General features: G+C 39.5%; 1 protein-coding gene across 4 annotated transcripts in view; it reads right to left on the bottom strand.

The window, feature by feature from the left end:
* The window catches only part of Plac1 (placenta enriched 1), a 143,961-nt gene that overhangs the window by 17,815 nt on the left and 104,736 nt on the right, over positions 1 to 21,410 (bottom strand). The window contains exons 1-2 of one of the 4 annotated variants that reach the window (XM_070038927.1): positions 20,093 to 20,136; positions 9,399 to 9,470 (exon numbers count right to left, since the gene is read on the bottom strand). The gene's annotated coding sequence lies outside the window, so the exon portion shown is untranslated. Of the gene's footprint in view, positions 1 to 9,398; positions 9,471 to 12,873; positions 12,991 to 20,092; positions 20,137 to 21,410 lie in introns of those variants that run through there. The other 3 variants (XM_070038924.1, XM_070038925.1, XM_070038926.1) reach the window with 3 other exon arrangements.

The raw sequence follows: 21,410 nt of genomic DNA, 5'->3' as shown, positions 1-21,410 counted from the left end.
CTGCCTACTTCCCAAGTCACAACATTATTCTCGAGACATCAGGACCCAAAGGTGGCAATTCCATGTGATCTCCTTCCTGTCAATATGATGTTTTGATGAAACTTAGTGCTAAACTTGTACTGCCAACAGGGCTCTCATTTAAGGTTTAAAATGTCCTTTCATAACTGTTGGAAAGGAGGTTTGTGTACATAGAGAGCATCTAGGGTTTGCCCATTTCTGTAAAAAAAAAATCTTTCCTGACTGTAAATCCTGTGCTCTGTAAATAATTTGTGGGTCCAAGAAGACCAGAAGCTTGCATTTTCCTACCCTACTGCCCATCCTGCTTTTGAAGCCCTCAGCCAAGGGACAGAGAGATGATAAATGGATCCAAACACACACATATTTATTTAGTAAACAAACTCATCATCTTCTACATTTTAAAATTCACTGCGAGCAAATACAAGCTCAGGCTTCATTTGGGCACACACACACACACACACACACACACACACACACACACACCCCAAATTCCTTCACACACACACACACACCCCAAATTCTTTCACACACACACACACACACACAAACACACACACACACACACACAAACACACACACACACACACACACACACACACACACCGAATTCCTTCTAAAGCCATTGAAGGTAGCAGAGAGCAACTTTCTACCCTCTACAGCACATCTAGGAGGTAGAAAATCAAATCACAGCTGTTTAAACCCAAAGGGCTTCAAAGCATCCCCTGGATTGCACTGTCAAAGGCAATGGCAGAGGGAAGCCAGAGATGGCAGATGGCCCCTTCTTTTCAGAGAAACCCAAGGTCATCTCACTTTCTTGCTGTCTTCTTTCTCACTGTCATTAATGGGGCACTAACAATATGCCAGGCACTCTACTTAGGGGGCTGTGAACCATTCAAACTTTACAATGCTCCGAGATAGGCACTGTTATCAGCCCCTGTTAGAGGGGAGACTATCCTGGCCCAGAGAGTTTAGATGACTTTCCCACACAGGACACACCCTGGTAAGTGACTAGAACAAGAGCCAGGCCCCGTGGTTCCCAGAGCTGCTTTTCTCCTCATAGAAGCCAGAAATTCTCATGGGCACTGTTACTGCAAGGAAGCTACAGGAAGAGGCAGCTCTTGGTATTATTTGCCATGCTGGAGATGAAATCCAGGGCCTCACACATGATAAGCAAGCATCTTACCATTGACTCATCCATGTAGCCCCCTCCATTACCATGTGCCAGTACTGGGCTTTGAATTCAGGACCTCATGCTTTCACTTGACTTATTTTTGCTCACTTTGAGCCATCGCTTGACTTCTGGTTTCCTGGTGGTTACCTGGAGGTAAGAGTCTCAAGGACTTTCCTATCTGGGCTGGCTTGGAATCTTGATCCCCACATCTCAACCTCCTGAGTAGCTAGAATTACAGGCGTGAGGCACTAACACGTGGCCCACATGAGCCCTTTCTTTCCTCAATTCTCCCAACTATTTCATAAAAAGAGGGCCCAGGAATAGTGCAGAAAGCATGAAGGAGTGGCACCAGCAAGATGTTGCCAAATTTTCTTTTCTTCTCTATTCACTGGCTTCTAAGGATGGCCTCTGCCAGAGCTCATCAAGTTATTTATGAGTCTTGCTAGGTTTAATGAGGCAGGCAGGGTGAGGAGGGGCTGGGTTGAAAACCTAGGTTGTTGTTCTTTCCTTCTCCCTTCTTAACCTCCAAGATATAAAAAAACGGGGCAAGTTTCATGCAGGAAAAAAAAAAGGATCTGTCAACATATTTCTTGTTTTTATGAACTGGAACAATTTTCCTCCCTGCTTAGAAAAAAAAATGTGGTTGATCCTAGAAAGCCCAATTTATAAGGTTTTGGTACTCGTGTCTTTCAAGGGGTACTTTGAACAAGCCTCATCTACAAAAAGTATGCACACAGGAAAATGGTATAAAAGTGTTCTTCGGCCGATTTGCTTTGGTTATGATTTGATTAGCCTGTCCATTTTGTAATATGTAGGTCTGAAATAAATTGTTTGCGTCTATAAAGATAGAACAATGAAACCTATTGAGAAACTTTTTTTGGGGGGCAGGGAGAGTGAAAAGAAAGAGTGAGATTGATTGCAATATATTTTAAATATATGGAAATGTAACAATGAAATCCCTCTCCCATAACTAATGTAAGCTAGTAAAAAATTTTTGGAAGATCTATAATATTTATATCTTTTATGCTACATTTTAATTATTTAAAAAATTGCACATATTGATGGAGGGCAATGTGATAATTCCATACATGAACAAATTCCCCAGTGATCAAATCAGGGTAATTACTATTTCCATCTCTTTCAGCATTTATCGCTTTCTATGTATGCTGGGAAACTTCAGATTCTTCTAGTTTTTTATCAAATAGATTTGAAAAATTACTGTGAACTATAGTCCCTAACAAGTGCCAATGATGGGAATATACATACGTACACACATATTTTTCCCATAGGTCCTCTCCCATGCTCTGCTCTGTCTTGGAATTTAGATTCTCCACTCAGTGAAGACTTAGGCGACTTCTGGAATCCATTGCAAATTGTTGGTGTGTAAAAGTCCCAGGAGTTAGGAAGCAGGACCAGAACACAAGTAAAGTGAGGGCACTGGGAAGAAAAAGATTAGACTAGAACCTGGTGACGAGGGGAGAGGGACTCTGGACAGCATGTAGAGGTGGCAAGACATAAGTGAGAGGGAGAAAGTTGGGGGAAGGGACTCAATGAATCAAGAACAGCAGATTAAGCTGGGCGCCAGTGGCTCATGCCTGTAATACTTGCTACTCAGGAGGCTAAGATCTAAGGACCAAGGTTGGAAGCCAGCCCAGGCAAAAAAGACTATGAGACTCTTATCTCCAATAAACTAGTCAGGAAAAGCCAGAAGTGGTGCTGTAGCTCAAGTGGTAGAGCTAAGGAAGCTCAAGGACAGCACCCAGGCCCTGAGTTCAAACTCTAGGACTGGGACAAAAAAAAAATAACAACACTGCAGATTAACAGCTGGAGGTACGGGGAGCTGACTTAGTACAGAACGTGGGGAGAAATAGCTAGTTTAAACAACACCGGGTGTGGGAACAAGGAATAGTTGAGCAATAGCTCTGGTGTCAGGTGACTGTGAGTAGAGCAGATTTTAATGTTAACTTGGGGACTGAGCGTGGAACTCAGCCAGGAAGGACCTTGTGTCCTTTAAGGGACTGGAGTGAAATGGGGGGGAGCAGCTTAGTGGCCTGGGGCTGAATTCTGGTATACTGAGATGTGTGAAGAGCTAAACAGGTTGGACTTGTTCCCCAAATGTACTGGTTTGTAACATGTGCACCCCACAAGTGCTCCCACTAGAGGAATTGGTGCTTTCTCATTGGCTGGCAAGGGGAGCTCCCATGTGAATGACAGGCGCAGGGAAACCTGAAGAAGCACAAGGAACAGCATTTGGGCTCTTAAGGCAAATTTTAAAGTGCAAACTCCTCTCAAATGCTCTGTGCTCTTCCAACTCACTGTAAGGGAAATAAATCTAAGGGAAACCATAGTGTTTGATATGGACTAGTCTTTAATGAGCCTGAAGAGGTAGAGACATTCTAATTCTAAAGTAGCAAATGTTCCTGTCACCCCTGAATGATTTCAAGAGATTTTTTTTTAATGCCAGTTCTTGGGCTTGAACTTATGGTCTGGGTACTTTCTGTGAGCTTTTGTGCCTCAAGGCTAGAGCTCTATCACTTTAAGCCACAACACCACTTGCAATTTTCTGGTGGTCCATTGGATGCAAGAGTCTCATTGACTTTCCTGCCTCGGCTGGTTTTGAACTATGATCCTCAGATCTCAGCCCCCTGAGTAGCTAGGATGACAGGTGTGAGCCATTGTGTTTAGTATAAACCCACATTTTTATATGGAGGACATTCAGAGCTTAGGATACCATATCCCAAAGAATGTGTAATGGCCTCCAAGTGTACATATGACATTGTTTAGTTATCATTAGCTCATGTTGCTGAATAATATTTTTTACTCCAGTAAATATTAACTATCTATTAATCTTATTCAGTGTGGAACATGGGATAATGTTTTTCCTGTTTGGAAAGAGCTAATAAATACAGATCCAAGTTTATTTTCCTTAATATAACTTGGAGTAACTATTTTAAATTCACCTAGGTTCTCATCACCCTCCCTCTATTCATCAGGCCTGTATGGACTGAGTACCTTCTTTGTGTTACGTGCTTGGAGCATACAAAAAGGGGCAAAGACAGAATTCCTACACTCGTGGAACTGATGGTCCCAAATGGGAGCTAGACAGGGAAATAAATAAATCCACACATCCCTATTTGGCATGCCATACTTCAGCTGAAGTGTAATTTCAATGATAATGACAGATACAAAGGATAGATTAGAGCATTATATGAATGTATAGCAGAGGGATGTAACCTAGCGTTGGGCTCTAGCAAGGCCTTCCTAAGAAAGCATTATTTCCACATCAGTTGTCAGATGGGACCAATAGCCAGCCCATGTCAATCGACTGACCAAGACCCAAATGGGTTCACTCCTTTCCCTGTACCTCTGTCCATTTCATTTTTCTCTCTTCCCTGTTATTCGTTCTCCTGTGCTGCTATCAGCCATCTCCTTCCTACTTTATCTGAGCCTGGCTCTGCGGGCCTTTATGTTTTATCTTGGAGAATGAGTCAAGAGGCAGAGATTTAATTGCAAGAAAATCCCATGTGTATGTGTTTATGTGTGTGTGTGTGTGTGTGTGTGTGTGTTCTCCATGCATATAATGATAATATTTAAGAAATATTGTCTTCAAAATTGTCATCTCTTAGCCACAGCTGTGTTTTGTTTGATCAAACTGTCTATTGAATCCTAGGAATTGAATGTGGAGTGTTCGCAGGGGTGAGGTAACCAGCGGTGGTGGAAATCTTTGTGCAAACAATTTTGCCACTCAGGATAATACCCTGGGGGGCCATTCAAGTTTTTGTTCATTCCTTTTCATGTACCACAGTTTGTTTAACTATTCACCTATCAAAGAACGTTTTGGTTTTTTTTTTTTTCCATTTTTGTTTTCCTTTTTCATTTTGCTATTACAAATAAAGCTGCTATAAATATTTGTGTACATGAATTTTATGGACATAGTTTTCATTTCTCTGGGATAAATGCCCACGAGTGTGATTACCAGGTCCTATGGTAATCGCATGTTTAGTTTTGCAAGAAACTGCCAAACTGTTTTTGTAGCAATTCACATTGTCATGCAATGTCTGAGAGATCCGGTTTCTCTACATTCTCATCACTATTCAGTATTGTCTCTCCCCTCTTTCTCTTGTTCTTTCTCTCTCTCTCAATTTCAATTTCCTCTAATAGGCGTGTAGTGATATTCCTTTTTGAGGTCTTAATTTGTATTTTCCTCCTGGTTAATGATGGCTAACATCTTTCATAGTTCCTCCTTGGCAAAACAAATTCTTATGTCCATTTTCTAAAATGTTTTAGTGTTGAATATTTTCAAAAGGTCTTCATGTATTTTAGATATGATTCATTAATCAGTGATGTCATTTGAAAATATTTCCTCCTATCGTGTAGCTTGTGTTTTCTTCTCTGTCTCTCTTTCTCTTTCCATTCCTCCCATGTGCACACATGCCCATGAAGGCATACGTGCACACTATCGGCTTTGTTTCTCTTTCTTTTCTTTTCTTTTTCCTGTCAGTTGTGGAGCTTGAACTCTGGGCCTGGGTGCTGTCCCTGAGCTCTTCAGCTCAAGGCGAGTGCTCTACCACTTGAGCCACAGCACCACTTCCAATTTTCTGTTAGTTTATTGGAGATAAGAGTCTCACAGACTTTCCTGCCCAGGCTGGCTTTGAACCACAATCCTCAGATCTCAGCCTCCTGAGTAACTAGGATTATAGGTGTGAGCCACTACCACCAGGCTCAGTTTCTGCTTCTTTGGAGGACCTTTCCTACTACAACGAGCCATCTTTCCCCTCATGAATGTGCATTACCATTTGTTTAAAAGGCTACCATTCTTTTATTGACTTGCATTTCTACATTTAGATATCTGTCAAGCTATGGAAACAGCTCAGAAAGCCCTCTACCAAATGAATGATATATATACACAGTGGACTGTTATTGACTAAGAATGAAATTTTGTCATTTGCAGGAAAAGAAATAGAATTAGAGATCACCATGTTAAACAAAGAAGCTAAATTAAAAAAACAAATATACATGATTTTGTTCCTATGTGAAACGTAGATCTGAAATGGAGGGAATACTATAGAGTAAGTGAATTTGAAACACCTTGTACATGTTTTTTTTTGTCTTTCCGTCATGGGGCTTGAACTCTGTGTCTGGGCACTGTCCCTGAGATCTTCAGCTCAAGGCAAGTGTTCTACCACTTGAGCCACAGAGCTACTTGGCTTTTTCTGTTTATGTGGTACTGAGGAATCCAACCCAGGGCTTAATACATGCTAGCCAAGATTCTACCATTAAGCCACATTCCCAGCCCACATCATATATGTTTACACACACACACACACACACACACACACACACACACACACGCACACATACACTATTTGGCTGCACAGGAGGTTTGAAAACTCAGTGCCTCTCACTACCTTGACTTGCTTGCCTAGTTAGAACTCTACCACTTCAACCATGCCTCCAGTCTTGTTTTTTCCTGGTCAATTAAAGATGGTATCTTGAGTTTTTTTTTTTCTGCCTGGGCTGACTTCGAACCACCATTTCCTGACCTGAGCCTACTGAGTAGCTAAGAGTATAGATGTGAGCAACTAGGCTCAGCTTATTTGTTATTGTGTTGTAAAGTTTTGTGTGTATATTTATGAGTGATACTGGTGTTTAACTTTCTTGTCAATTCTTTATCTGGTTTTGGTAAGGCTAATTACAAGGGTAACATTAACTGTATAAAATGAATTGGGAACTATGACCTTCACTTCTATCTTCTTGAAGATTTTATATAGAAATGTCATTAGTTTTTCTATCAATGTTTGGAAAATCCTCCAGCAATTTCTGCTTGGCAACTTTTAAGTTCCTTTAGCTAGCCCTCATCTATAACTTAGGGTGCATTGATAAGGTTCTCTTTTTCTGGTGCCAGTATTGGGACTTGAACTCAGGGCTTGGGGCACTGTCCCTTAGCTTTGCCCTCAAGGCTGGCGCTCAACCACAGCTCCACTTCTAGCTTTTTGATGGTTATTTGGAAATAAGAATCTCACAGACTTTCCTGCCCAGGTTGGCTTCAAACTGTGATCCTCAGAAATCAGCCTCTTGAGTAATTTAAGATTATAGGTATGTGCTAACATTTAGATGGGTATCATATCAGTTATTTAGAGGAAGACCCAGAGATTGGAGGCATGGTTCAGTTGGTAGAATACTAGCCAGTGAGTGAAAGCATCAGTTATATACTTATATATTTGCCTTTAAGGGCTAGCATTTGTCTTGTATTCTTTACCCTCCAGTACAGCTCACCAATTTATTTTACGTGAACCTAAGAAGGGAGGGAAGAGAGAATTGTACATGTTGTATCTCAGTCTTTCCAGGCTTCCTAAATTGTTCTGTCTTTTGAGAATTGGCAGTTTTCACACTCTGTTCCACTCTGGGGAGTAGGATGGGCAGGCTGCCACTAGGACATAGGAAGGGAAGTCCTTGTGATATCTTAAAGTCATTATGTTTTATTTATTTCCAGTGTGCTCAACATTTGTTCCACAGATCTGGACAGTTTAAAGATGGGGGTAGGGATGGAAAAAAAGAAGGATGAAAAGGAACTAGATGTAGAGAAAAGGATGAATATGTTTGTCTTTCAATATCAAATGGGGGCTCAGAGATCTTAAAGCTGAAAAGACGTTTGGGTTTTGCTTTGTCTTTCTGTAAAATGAACACTGCTGTGATTGTCCATGTGGCATCTGAGGCATTTTTATTTTGGTTGGAGAAATAAATCTACCCTGTGTTACTAAAATTTTATAATGTACACTCTCCATCTATCATAACGAGCAGTTATTTTTTCAAATTTAAATGGCATGTTTTAGGCTTTAAGGTAAGCTAAGCTCATTACAAAAAAGAAGAAAAATGAAAGCCACTCACAATCCCACAAGGGAAAGATTAATTACTGTTAATATTTCTATTTATTTCCTTCCAGTCTTTTCTTACACACACACACACACACACACACACACACACACACACACACACACACACACACAATTATAGCATATATTCATTTGTATAGCCTTCCTTCTATTAAATTTATGCTGTGAGCATTTTCCCATGTCATTAAATATTCTTGTAAAAATAATTGTTAAAAATCAAACAGAATTTCATAGTGTATTACTACATAGCATTTCACAGTATGAACAACTTAAGCTGTTTGCGTTTTTTCTTTATTTTTAAATGATGCTATGATGAATGTCATAGTTATTTTGGTATACCTCTATTACTAGTTTAAATTTTTATGTACTTATATACTTATGGAACACACTGTGATATAATATAGAGTTGATATAATGTATACAATGTCATGATTAAACCAACATAATTGGCATTACTAACTTTTTAAATATTAAAAATTTTCTTGATCAACATAACAATCTTAGTAACAATAATAATAAATAATAATCTTTAAAATATTAATTTCTTAGAAAAAGAATCACTGCTAAAAAGATTAAAGAGAGCATTGTTAAAGGTTTGCCACAATTTGTCAAGGTACCCTGTGGAAAAATTGGACTAGTTTGCATTCCCATTAGTGTGTGAAAATGACTGACTCTCTACATTAACATGGACTGCTTCTCCATCATAGATCTGTGCTATTAGTTTATATCATTTCAATGTATATAGCATTAAGGAGTACCTTCTACACATGGGATAATTTGCAAGACATTAGACACTTCTCTTTTGCCATGCTGATGACAGATGGATAAAACACATACAAAGATGATCAAAAGTGCAAGTAGAATATTCTGCATCCTATAACTCTCCATGGCCATGGCTGACATCATTTAGTCTTTAAATGGCTACTCATTGAGGAGGTGATACCCTGTTAGTCAATTTAAAAATAACTTACAGGCTGAAAGCAAGACCCAAGTGATAGAATGCCTGCTGAGAGCAAAACCCCGAGTTCAAATCTCAGTACCACCAAAACCAAATTTAGATGTTCAAAGTACTTTTAAAAAGAATAGATTAATGTGACTCTTGCAAAAATCAGGCATTCTGTCTGTGATCATTTACACTATATTTCCTGGTGTAGTCGCAGGAGGAATGGAGAAAAACATTACAAATCCACATCACTTATAAAAGCAAAGCCATCCTATCTGGGTGAGATGACAATTTCTACTTTTGTCAGTTCCCCTGAGAAAGTTAACCTGTTCATTATTAGAGGAGATGGACACAGAACATAAAGCAAACTAACCTCCTTCTGGCAGCTGGGGATAATTTGTCAGTGTCCTTTGAAATGTGGCTTTGTGTTCACTGGCGAAGGCAGCTGGAACAGAAAAGGCACAAGAGACAAAAGCTGAAGTCCACATGAAGAAAGGCTTTTTTCCCCAACAAATTACTGCCTGAGTTAGCAACGATCAGGGGAGAAAGGACATGTATATCATCCCAGCCCCAAGCAATTCTGGTACTAGAGAAAGCCCCTATATTGCAGGAGGCATTAAGAATGGCTGCAAGTCTGAATAGGGCTGCTGGATAGCATTGAAATAAGCCTTCGTACCCCATGGAAAATTACATCCTCCAACCCATCTGAAATGGAGGCTAAAAATTGAGGTTTATATTTTGAAATCAATCACAAGCATTTACTATGCTGAAAAGGAAGACAATATACAGTAAGTGATGGGTAAAAAAAACCCAGAGGTTTATTTATATGGTCTCAAGTTAAAAATAATTAACAGAGCTGGGCACAGGTAGCTCACGCCTACAATCCTAGCCACTCAGGAGGCTGAGATCTGAGGACTGCAGTTCAAAACCAGCTCGGGAAAAGTCCACGAGACTCTTACCTCCAATTAACCACCAGAAAACCAGAAGTGGTGCTGTGGCTCAAAGTGGTAGAGTGCTAGCCTTGAGTGGAAAAGCTCAGGAATAGCGCCCAGGCCCCGAGTTCAAGCCCCACGACTGACAAGAAAAAAATTAACTGACTAGCTTGAAAATAATGCTATCAAACTGTGAACAATCCAAATGTACTTCAAGTAGTAAATGGACAAACTCTGGTAATCCATGCTAAAGAATAGTATACAGCAACACAAAAGAATGGACTACTGACACATGAATCTCAAAATACTTAAACTAACAGAAACACAATTTCAAAAGGTCGTATATCATTTCATTTCTACCACATTCTAGAAAAGGGGGAAATGGTAGGAACATAAATAAGATTAGTAGTTGTCAGGAGTTTGGGAGTAAGGGAGGAGTTCATTATAAGAGCAGCATGAGGAAATTCTTTTGGATGAAGGAATTGTTTGGTATAGTGATTATGGTGGCATTTACATGACTTTGTATTTGCTTAAATTCATAGAATTGCACACATAAAACATAGGCTTTCCTCCATGCTGTTTTAAGAAATAACTGGGGGAAGAATCTCACAACTATATGGGGAGATAGAGAAAAAGAGTGGTTGAAAGTAATAAATGAATTCTGCTTCTATAAAAGAGAAGATTGCCTCTGAGTAAGGACTTGGAATGAGGAAGGCTGGGACAGAGAACTTTTAAAAATTATTATTACAAGCTCTTTTTATATCTTTTGTGCTGGTCCCGTTGCTCGAATTCAAGGCCTGGGCACTGTCCCTGAGCTTCTTTTTGCTCATAGTGCTCTACCACTTGAGCCACAGCTCCACTTACAGCTTTGTAGTTCATAAGAGTCTTACAGATTTTCCTGCCTTGGCTGGCTTCAAACTGTGATCCTCAGATATCAGCTTCTTGAGTAGCTAGGATTACAGGAGTGAGCCACCAATGCTCGGCTTAGTATTTGAGATTTTTAACACCACATTCATGTATAACTGAAAAATAAATGCAGTACAAATTGCAGTGGATGGGGGAGCGGAGAAATCTTGTCTCTAACTCTTGATTCTGCACTAACTCAGTAAAGTCCCATCTCTCTGGAACTCTGTTCTCTGGACTAGATGATCTTTACAAATCTTCTAAAATCTAAAGAAAATGACCAAGTTAGATTAGTTGTATAACCATAATGATTCCTTGTTGAATATGAAGCTAAGAAAAAAAATCTTTCAAAAGCTACAAGGCATGAAACCATCAAATTAAGTTTCTTTTTAGTCACTGAAGGAGCCAACATGCAGATTGGCTAAAAGACTTACTTGGAATGACAGCTAATTAGTGACAGAGCTAGGACCAGAGTGAAGGCTCTGGCCATTGAGCACAAAACTTCTCCAAGCCCTCATGGAAATATTCCCCAGCATCAGGGATGGGAAAAAACGCCCTAGGATGACACCAGGGGTGTAACTCACATGCTGACATGGCTTTGTTGGCCTGGGAGATGAGTCAGAATTTTGGAAGTGATTCCTGACATAAGCATGTCTGATGTAATACATTGGCATCCTGAACTCGATCAAAGCTATGCTAAAATCCAATTTGGGGACTCCATTCCCTGATTATTTGGCAGCTTTTTCTAGCCTATTGGCTTCTCCCTTTTGTTTCGTGCTTGAACTGAGGCTTGAACTCAGGACTTGAGCACCATCCCTTAGCTTTGTTGTTCAAGGCAGGTACTCTACCACTTGAGCCACAGCTCTACTTTTAGCTTTTATTTTGGTAGTTTATTGAGATGAGTCTCACAATCTTCCTTGCATGGGCTGGCTTTGAACCATGAATCTCAGATTTCAGTCTCCTGAGTAGCTAGATTTATGGGTATAAGCCGCCACTGCCTGTTGATTTCTCTTTTTGTAGGCAGAGTTCCTTTCCTGAAAAAATACTGTCATTCTCATTTCAGTTTAAAACAATGGGTTTATCAATTTGCCCTCATCAGTATTTTTTGTCCATAACTTCTAAGCCTATGCCATAATTCACTGAAATTGATCGAGTGGGACAGAAGACATATTGGCTTGAAAACTTGTCAGCCTTCATCAAATTTAAAAAAGCTATTTGGAGCAGGATGCTGGTGGCTCATGCCTGTAATCCTAGCTACTCAGGAGGCTGAGATCTGGGGATCACCGTTCAAAGCCAGCCCAGGCCAGAAAGTCTGTGAGACTCTTATCTCCAATTAACTACCAAAAAGCTGGAAATAGAGTTGTGGCTCAAAGTGGTAGAGCAGTAGCTTTGATTCCAAAAGCTCAGGGATAGTGCCGAGGCCCTGACTTCAAGCCCTAAGACTAGCAAAAAAAAAACCCCCAAAAACCCAAACAAACCAAAAAGCATAAAAAACAAGACCCTAAAAGTATTTGGTGTGGTATCAGAAGAGAGTTGACACTGACTCGACTTTGACTACACAATTTTCCTCAGGAAAAAACATCCATTTTTACCAGTAAGTAGGTCAAAAGCATGAACCTTCTGCTCAGCATTGGCTCCTCCTTGGCTAGAGCCTGTGGGATCAGTTGTCCTTCATCATCACACAAGTCTGAGATTTACAGAACACTACTGCCTCAGTGTAAGCTCTCAGATAACTTCAGAGGGTGTGGCGATCTTTCTGGGCTTCCAGGGAAACAGCCTGGGGAAAGTGTTCTCCCATTGTCTTTCTAGAATATTCTACAGTGGATAGGGAATCAGAGCAGGGATTTTTTTTTTTAACCAGCCATTCTGTTGGTGCTTTGTCTACCTTCAACGCAACATTGGGAGCTTGAAAACCTCCTCGGAAAACCCTTGCTGGCCAACTTTTGTGCTCACCCCTCTATCAGTGCTTCCACTCAAGCCTGGCTTTCAGCCCAGTTCTAAAGTCGGCCTTACCTTCTGCCTGGCACTTACTTCACAACAGCTGGCTCAGGGATCTCAGGCACTTAGCTTCAGCTGCCAGCTTAGGGAAGGAGAGGCCCCTGGAGCTGAGCTTGGGACAAAGGCAGCATTTGTTCCACACTGGTACTCTCAATGTCAACAGCAGTGACAGGGTCCAAAGGAGATCATGCCCAGGGCTGTTCAGATATCAAGCTGTGACTCTGCCCACAACACCATGAGGTAAGGTGACTAGAAGCCAGCAATAGGATTCTTACTTCCCCATGGAGAAAGGCTGATGCCTAGAGACTAAAGGATTTGCAAGGGAACAATTGTTATTCTGCTCAAAACTAGAGTCTTGATATCTAGGGTCAACTACCATTCATTCCTGAGACTTGGAAATTTGAAAGGTACCATAAGCTGGCTTGTTTGTCACTGAGTGCACTAATGTACACCCCCACCAACAACGCATTAGGGGCTCTGCTTCCCCACATCCTCACCAGCATTTGTTGTCATTTGTATTCCTGATGATGGTCATTCTGACTAGAGACAGATGGAAGCTCAATGTTGTTTTTAACTTGCGTTTCCTTTATGGCCAAGGATGTTGAGCATTTCTTCATCTATTTATTGGCCATATGTACCTCCTCTGAGAAGTGTCTGTTTAGCTCCTTTGTCCATTTATTGACTGGGTTATTGTTTCTTTGGGGGTTTAAGTTCCTTGAGCTCTTCGTATATTCATGTCTGATATTATGTATGATACTACCAGCATTGTGTTTTTGATTTTTTTTTTAGTTCATGATTGCTTTGGCTATTCAAGGCCTTTCTGTTCCATATGATTTTTAAGACTGCCTTTTCTGCCAGGCACCAGGGGTTCACACTTTTCATCCTAATTACTCAGGAGGTTGAGATATGAGGATCATGGTTCAAAGCCAGCCCAGGCAGGAAAGTCTGTGAGACTCATCTCCCATTAACCACCAGAAAACCAGAAATGGTGCTGTGGCTAAAAGTGATAGAGTGCTAGCCTTGAGCAAAAGAGTTCAGGGACAGTGCCTAGGCCCTGTGTTCAAGCCCTACAAACTGACCAAAAAGGAAAAAAATTAAAAAAATTTAAAGATTGCCTTTTCTGTCTCTGTGAAGAATGACATTGGGATTCTAATGGGTATTGCATTAAATTTGTAGGTTTGCCTTTTTCAGTATGGATATTTTCATGATACTGATTCTACCATAGAAGGTCTTTCTATATTCTTGTGTCTTCTACTATTATTTTCTTCAAGATTTTATGTTTCATTGTAAAGATTTTTTTTATCTTCTTGGTTAGGTTTATTACTACTTATCTTATTATTTTTGAAGCTATTGTAGAGATTTTTTTCCCGATTTTCTTCTAACTCTGCTCATTGTTGGTATACAAGAAACTTTGTAAAGGATCCAATTAATGAATAATGGAGAGACAAGAAAACATACTAGCTAAAGGCATAGGTTAACATATTTTAAAAAAGCATCATCAGAAAATTTCCCAAGTTTTGAAAAAGAGAAGCCCAGTACAGAAGGCTTTTAGAACATACAACAGACAAGATCAGAAAATAACTTCTCCATATCATATTATAGTAAAAACTGTAAGTACGGAAAGTAAGGAAATAATACAAAAAGGTGTAAGAGAGAAAAGAAACCAACATACAAAAGAATGCCCATTAGAATAGCTCCAAATTCCTTAACAGAAACCTTAAAATCAAGGAGGGTTTGGAATGAAGTATTGAAAGCACAGAATGTTAACAACTGCCAACCTCGAATACTTTAACCAGCAAAGTTATCATTTATAATAGATGGGCAAATAAAAAAAGTCATGATAAACAAAAACAATTTATTACCACTAAACCAGCACTACAGAAGACACTCTAAGATATACTCTCTCTCTCTCTCAATCTCTTTCTCTCTCTCTCTCTCTCTCTCTCTCTCTCTCTCTCTCTCTCTCTCTCTCTCTCTCTCTCTATATATATATATATATATATATATATATATATATATATATATATGAGAAGAAGATCACATAACCATGAAAAAAAGGGTGAGAAAACAAACAATTCCCATCAGAGTAGCAGACAATCATAGGAAGAACAGAAGAAATCCAACACTAAGGAAAGGGCAGAAAGTACTGTACATCTTTCAGTTTTAGTACTCAATACCAGTGGACTCAATTCCTCAATTATAAGAAGACACAGAATGGAAAATTGAATCAAAAGACAAGTCCTAACCATCTTTTGTCTATAAGAAACACATCTGTCTGACAAAGAAACATTGGTTTAAGGTTGGAAAAAGCTCTACTAAGCAAATGGGCATGAATGTAGTTATTCTCATATCTGATAAAAAAGCCTGCAAAACAATGAGAAGTACAAAATGTCATGTCAAAACCAGCTTTACAATGTCGGTGTGGGGGGGGGAGGGGGGTATGACTGGGTGGGGGGGAGGGGGGAGGCTGGGAAGGGAGGTGAAGGGTAAACAAAGGAGGAGGCTGCAATGCTTGGTAAGAAATGTATGCATTATCCTGCCCATGTAATTGTAACCCCTCTGTACAGTATGTTCTCAAATAAAATAAAATACAATTAAAAAAAAAGCCTGCAAACAAAAATCAATCAGAAGAGACACAGAAGGTATCTTTGTATCAATAAAAGAAATTTTACATCAAGAAAGTATAATAATCCTGAATATTTATACACCAAATGTTGGTGTGCCTAACTTTGTCAAAGAAACACTATTGGACTCAAAAACATTCATAAACCCAACATAACAACCTTAGAATTGAATGAGACTTCAATACTTCACTCTCAACATTAGATAATTCTGGCAATAAATCGACAAAAAAATCTTCAAATTTAAACAACACTATAAACTAATTGGACCTAACAGATATTTACAGGATATTTCATCCAGCAGCTTCACAGAAGACATTCTTCTTAATAGAACATGGAACTTTCTCCAAAATATATCATCCTATGGCACAAAGTAAGTCTCAGAAAACTGAAATAATTTTCTATAGCCTGTTAGGCCAGAGTGGAATAAAACCACAAGTTAAGAGAAAACTCCTACAAATAATTCAAATCATGGCTGGGAATATGGCTTAGTGATAGAGAGTTTGCCTAGCATGCATGAAACCCTAGGTTCATTCCTCAGTACCACATAAACAGAGAAAAGCTGGAAGTGGCGCTGTGGCTCAAGTGGTAGAGTGCTAGCCTTGAGCAAAAGAAGCTCATAGTCAGCACCCAGGCCCTGAGTTCAAGCTCCAGGACTGGCAAAAAATAAAATAAAGTAAATTCAACATCATGGAAATTAAATAATAATACACTGTAGAATTTGAATGGGCCATAAAAAATAAGGAAGAAAATGAAAAGTTTCTAGAATCCAACAAAAATGAAGATACAACCTTTCACAACTTCTGGGATAGAGTAAAGGCAGTTTCTAAGAGGAACATTCATAACTCTGAGCTCATACATCATAAAAACACAGAGATCTTTATCTAATACCCTAAGTATGTGCCTCAAACTCCTTAAAAACAAGAACAAATCTTGTGAGCAGGGATGGGAGGGGGAAACTGGGGGAAAGTGAAGGAAGGGGTCACATTGTTAAAAAAAAAAACACCTTAATGTACTCATTTTCTGACTTACGAAATGGTCGCCCTCTGTACAACACCTTAATAATAGCAACTAAATTATATTAGAAAAGGAAAAAATTACAATAACATGAACAAGAACAAAAACAAGAACAAGCCTAACCCCAAATCAGCAGAAGGAATGAAATAATAAAGATTAAGGCAAAGATTAATGAATTAGAGACAAAAATTATGCAAAAAAATCAATGAAAGGAAAAGTTGATTCTAGTTGTGGTAATAGTATAAGTGGTAAACACAGTTACTTTCTAAAAAGTTAATTCTTTGAAAAAATTAATAAAATTGATAAATGTGTAACCAACTTGAGTAAAAGAAGGGAAATGACAAAATCCAAAAGAAAACTCATCCATAAAATAGAAAGGGAAGAAACATTACTGAATTCATTGTACGAAGCTAGCATTACAGTCATTCTAGACCAACAAAAAAAGACAACTATACACCAATCTCCTTAATGCAAACATTAATGCAAAAATCCTCAATAAAATACTTATAGTTCAACAACTCATTAAAAAGACCATAGACCACAGTCATGTGGGTTTCATTCTAATTGTGCATGTCTGGTTCAATATGTGAAAAATCAATAAATAATATGCAATGTAAACAGAATCAAGAACAAGAATCATGTGATCTTATCAATTGATGCAGAATAGACTTCTGACAAACTTCAACATCCTTTTATCATAAAAGTTCTGAAGAAATTAGGAATGGAGGAATGTACTTTATCATAATGCAGGTTATTTATGACAAATCTATAGTCAACATCAAACGAAATAGGGGAAAAACTGAAACCATTTCCTCTCAAAACAGGAATTTCTATGTACAGCAATAAGACAAGAAAAGGAAACAAAAGACCAAAACAAACAAACAAACAAACAAACGAGTAAGGAAGAAGTCAAATTATTCCTATTTGCAGATAACATGTTCCTATACTTTAAGGATCTTACCCCATACTTGTAGAGCTGAGAAAGAGCAAATCATCCTGTCTTGAATTGACTTCTTTATTTCATTTCAATAGCTTTGGATTTGGTTATTGAAGAGTTAAGAACATGATATGACTATAAAAACTAGATCTATGCTAAGATGTCTGACATACTTTAAACATTTAATAAATGTTGATTATTATGCTTTTTGTGCTGGTCATGGGGCTTGAACTCAGGGCTTGGGCACCTTCCCTTGAGGCTTTTGTGTCAACACTAGCATTTTACCACTTGAGCCACAGCTCCATTTGTGGAGATAAGAATCTTATGGACTTTTCTACCTATGCTGGCTTCCAACTGCAATCCCCATATCTCAGCTTCCTAAGGAGCTAAGACTACAGATGTGAGCTACAGTGCCTAGTCTAATTATTATATTTTTATGATAAAGTAATCTATGTAACCATTAAAATTATTGAATAATATTTAGTCATATAGAAAATATAAATAATTCTTGAATAATAATAAGCACATAGGAAAGTTAATAGAGGTTACAAAGAATATGTACAGTATTGTCCCTGGAAAATGTAATATATGTGATATTGTATAGTAATTTGGATGTTCAGATCCGAAGTTAGGCCAATTTCTTAGTCTACGCACTATGGCACATAAACTCCATGATCTGGAATTACTAAATCTCTCTGAACCTTACTTTCTTTATCTGTTGGAGACGATATAGATCATATATTTCCAATCATACATTTGCATATGCAGAAAATCCAAGAGATATGAGTTGTGATTTTTTTTTTTTGGTTGATCATGGGGCTTGAACTCTAGGCCTGGACGCTGTCCCCGAGCTCTTCAGCTCAAGGCTAGTGCTCTACCACTTGAACCATAACACCACTTCCCATTTTCTGGTGGTTTAGTGGAGATAAGAGTTTCACGGACTTTCTTGCCCAGCCTGGCTTTGAACTGCGATCCTCAGATCTCAGCCTCCTGAGTAGCTAGGATTACAGGCATGAGCCACTGTCACCCAGCTTCATTTTTACTTCTTGAGGCACGTTTTAATTTCACTGAAGGATATTTGCTTTAAGTTTGTGTGAGAAGATTCTAGAAGGGCTGGGGGTATAGCACTTGCTATAGTTTGCTAAGCAGGGGGATAGGTTCTATCCTCAGTATTGTTAAAAAAAAAAAGGTAAAACTTAAAAAAGAATCAGAGTAACTCTCCTGGAAAAGTTTTGTGTGATTATTAAGCAGATAGATTCAAATCCTCTTTCTCCACATAGTAGCTGTCTTTCCTTAGCCAAGTCCCTAAACTCTTCTTCCATTGCTTTCCTCATCTGTAAAATGGGAGACTACAATAAGCTCTTGCTCTTAGGGATATTGGGAGATTAAATAAGGTTTTCTTTTATGTACAAATGTTATAGCACAGTACTGGCCACATGGAAGCTCTTAATATATAAAAGCTGCTTTCACTAAAACAGGAAGTGTAGATCATGGCTGCCAGTGGCTTGAATCTATAATCCTATCTACTCACAAGGCTGTAATCCAGAGGATTATAGTTCAAAGCCAGACTTTGCAGAAAAATCCTCAAGACTCCATCTCTAAAATATTCAGCAAAAAGCCAGGCTGAAGGGGTGGTTCAAGTGGTAAAGTACCAGCAGTAAGCAAGCAAGCTGAGAGAGCATGTGAGACCCTGAGTTCAAGCCACAGAACTAGTACACACACACACACACACACACACACACACACACACACACACACACCAAAAGCCTGCAATAAGGAAATGTTAGTTTTAAGTAAAGAACAGAAGTTTTATTCCTTGTAAGAGAAAAACTGCTTGAGGCAATTAAACAGGATTTTTTTACTCTGAGCTTGGGTAGGAAACTTAAAAAAAAAGTTTTTTAAAAAAGGAAAACTATCATTATCAACTCTGTATCGTGTTGTATTCTTAAAATCCCAGCACTTTGGAAGCAGAGGCAGGACAATCAATAGTTCAAGGCCACGTCACAGCTATGAATTATATAACATCCTAGGTCTGTCTCATAAAATGTAAAAGCAAACCACACAACAAAAGTCAGCATCTTCACTTTAGCACGGGGCTCTCCAATACAATTACACACTTTCATATAAGGAAATATATTCATACAGACACACATAAGGAATCTCAACACAATCCTGTCTAAGCCTGGAAGCCACGTGAGCTCTATTCCTGCAGCAAAGGCAACCGAAAGGTAACAAAGCTATTTTTTAAAATATTTCTTTAAACATTTGTCGAAACAAAATCATCTTCTTTCCGCCAGCACAAATGCTCAACTGTACGAATTCACCACTGTACCAATGCACAACTATACGGTACCTTTGCTCAACGGGTTCCACAGCCACGTGGCGGAGCCTTGCTGAGTGTAGCCTCTGTGAGCAACCTTGGTCAAATTCATGCTCCCTTCTACCTAGGTCACGGGTACCAACCTTGTTACCATGCAGCCCATAGTTAGGCTGGATGGGCTTGGATAGAGATTGGGCCAGGCGTAGGCCTCCGAGACAGAGAAAGCAGATAGAACTAGTATTTAAAGCCTAGAGAAGCCACCATACAAAACCACCCATTCCTAATACTCAAACCAAACCCCATTCAGAACCAGCCCGGAGACTGGGTTGTTTTACAGACCTTTTTGTTCTGTATCTTTTATGCTGCAATGCCAATAGTAGAGTCACCATGCGACCAGGTTCACGACCAAGCTGGGCAGGCAGAGAGGGATGTTTGTCCACTTGGAGAGTTTCACAAGATCTGTTACATCAAGTCAAATCTCGGGCAGAGGCCTATGAGGGGGTTTGGTCAGCTTATAGCCCAAAGGCTCTCCTAGACACAGGTAGTGACTCATACATCTGGGTTTGTTTTTTTCTTTTGTCAGTTGTGAAGCTTAAACTTGGGGTTTGGGCACTGTCCCTGGTCTCTTTTGTTCAAGGCTAGCACTCTACCACTTTGAGCCACAGTGCCACTTCCAGTTTTCTGATAAGAGTTTCATAGACTTTCTTGCCTGGACTGGCTTTGAACCATGATCCTCAGATCTCAGCCTCCTAAGTAACTAGGATTACAGGCATGAGCTATAAGTGCTGGGATACATATATCTTTATCATCAGACCTTCTATGCATTCTTTTTTTTCGGTCAGTCGTGGGGCTTGAACTCAGCTTGGGCACTGTCCCTGCACTCTTCAGCTCAAGGTGAGCGCTCTATTGCTTGAGCCACAGCACCACTTCTGGTTTTCAAGTGGTTTATTGGTGATAAGAGTCTGATGGACTTTTCTGCCTGGGCTGGCTTTGAACTGTGATCCTCAGATCTTAGCCTCCTGAGTAGCTAGGATTACAGGCATGAGCCACTGGCGCCCCAGCCTTCTATGCCATTAAACAACATGAACAATCTGCTCTAGGCTTATCCATTTTGCAACTTTCCCCCCTGACTTTCTTAATGCCTCTACATTGAAAGAGCTATTTTTCAGGATAAAGAAGCACAACTTAAACATGGATCTACTCCTCACAGAAAGCAAGTCTAAGGCTTCTAGGCAAAGGCTCCAAGAAGCCAGTAAGCTTTTTCGTTCATTCTTCTTTCCAGTTTCCACAGCCTCAACTTCAGCCTTGCCCCACTCAGACCACTGATGTAGAAGTTTCCTTCCTTCCTTCCTTCCTTCCTTCCTTCCTTCCTTCCTTCCTTCCTTCCTTCCTTCCTTCCTTCCTTCCTTCTTTCCTTCCTTCCTTCCTTCCTTCCTTTCTCTGTCTCTCTCTCTGTCTCTCTCTGTCTCTGTCTCTGTCTCTCTGTCTCTCTGTCTCTGTCTCTGTCTCTGTCTCTCTCTCTCTCTGTCTCTGTCTCTGTCTTTGTCTGTCTGTCTGTCTGTTTCTCTCTCTTTTTAACCAGGTTTTGAAATCAATGCTTTGTATTTCTCCAAGGCAGGAGTTCTACCACTTGAACTACAAGACCCCTACCTTGCCT

The sequence above is a fragment of the Dipodomys merriami genome, unplaced genomic scaffold (assembly GCF_024711535.1).
Source record: "Dipodomys merriami isolate MVZ:Mamm:240054 unplaced genomic scaffold, mDipMer1.0.p SCAF_3, whole genome shotgun sequence".
In the NCBI taxonomy this organism is placed as follows: domain Eukaryota; kingdom Metazoa; phylum Chordata; class Mammalia; order Rodentia; family Heteromyidae; genus Dipodomys; species Dipodomys merriami.
The sequence above is the reverse complement of the archived record's forward strand: the minus strand, read 5'-3'. Positions and strand labels throughout refer to the sequence as shown.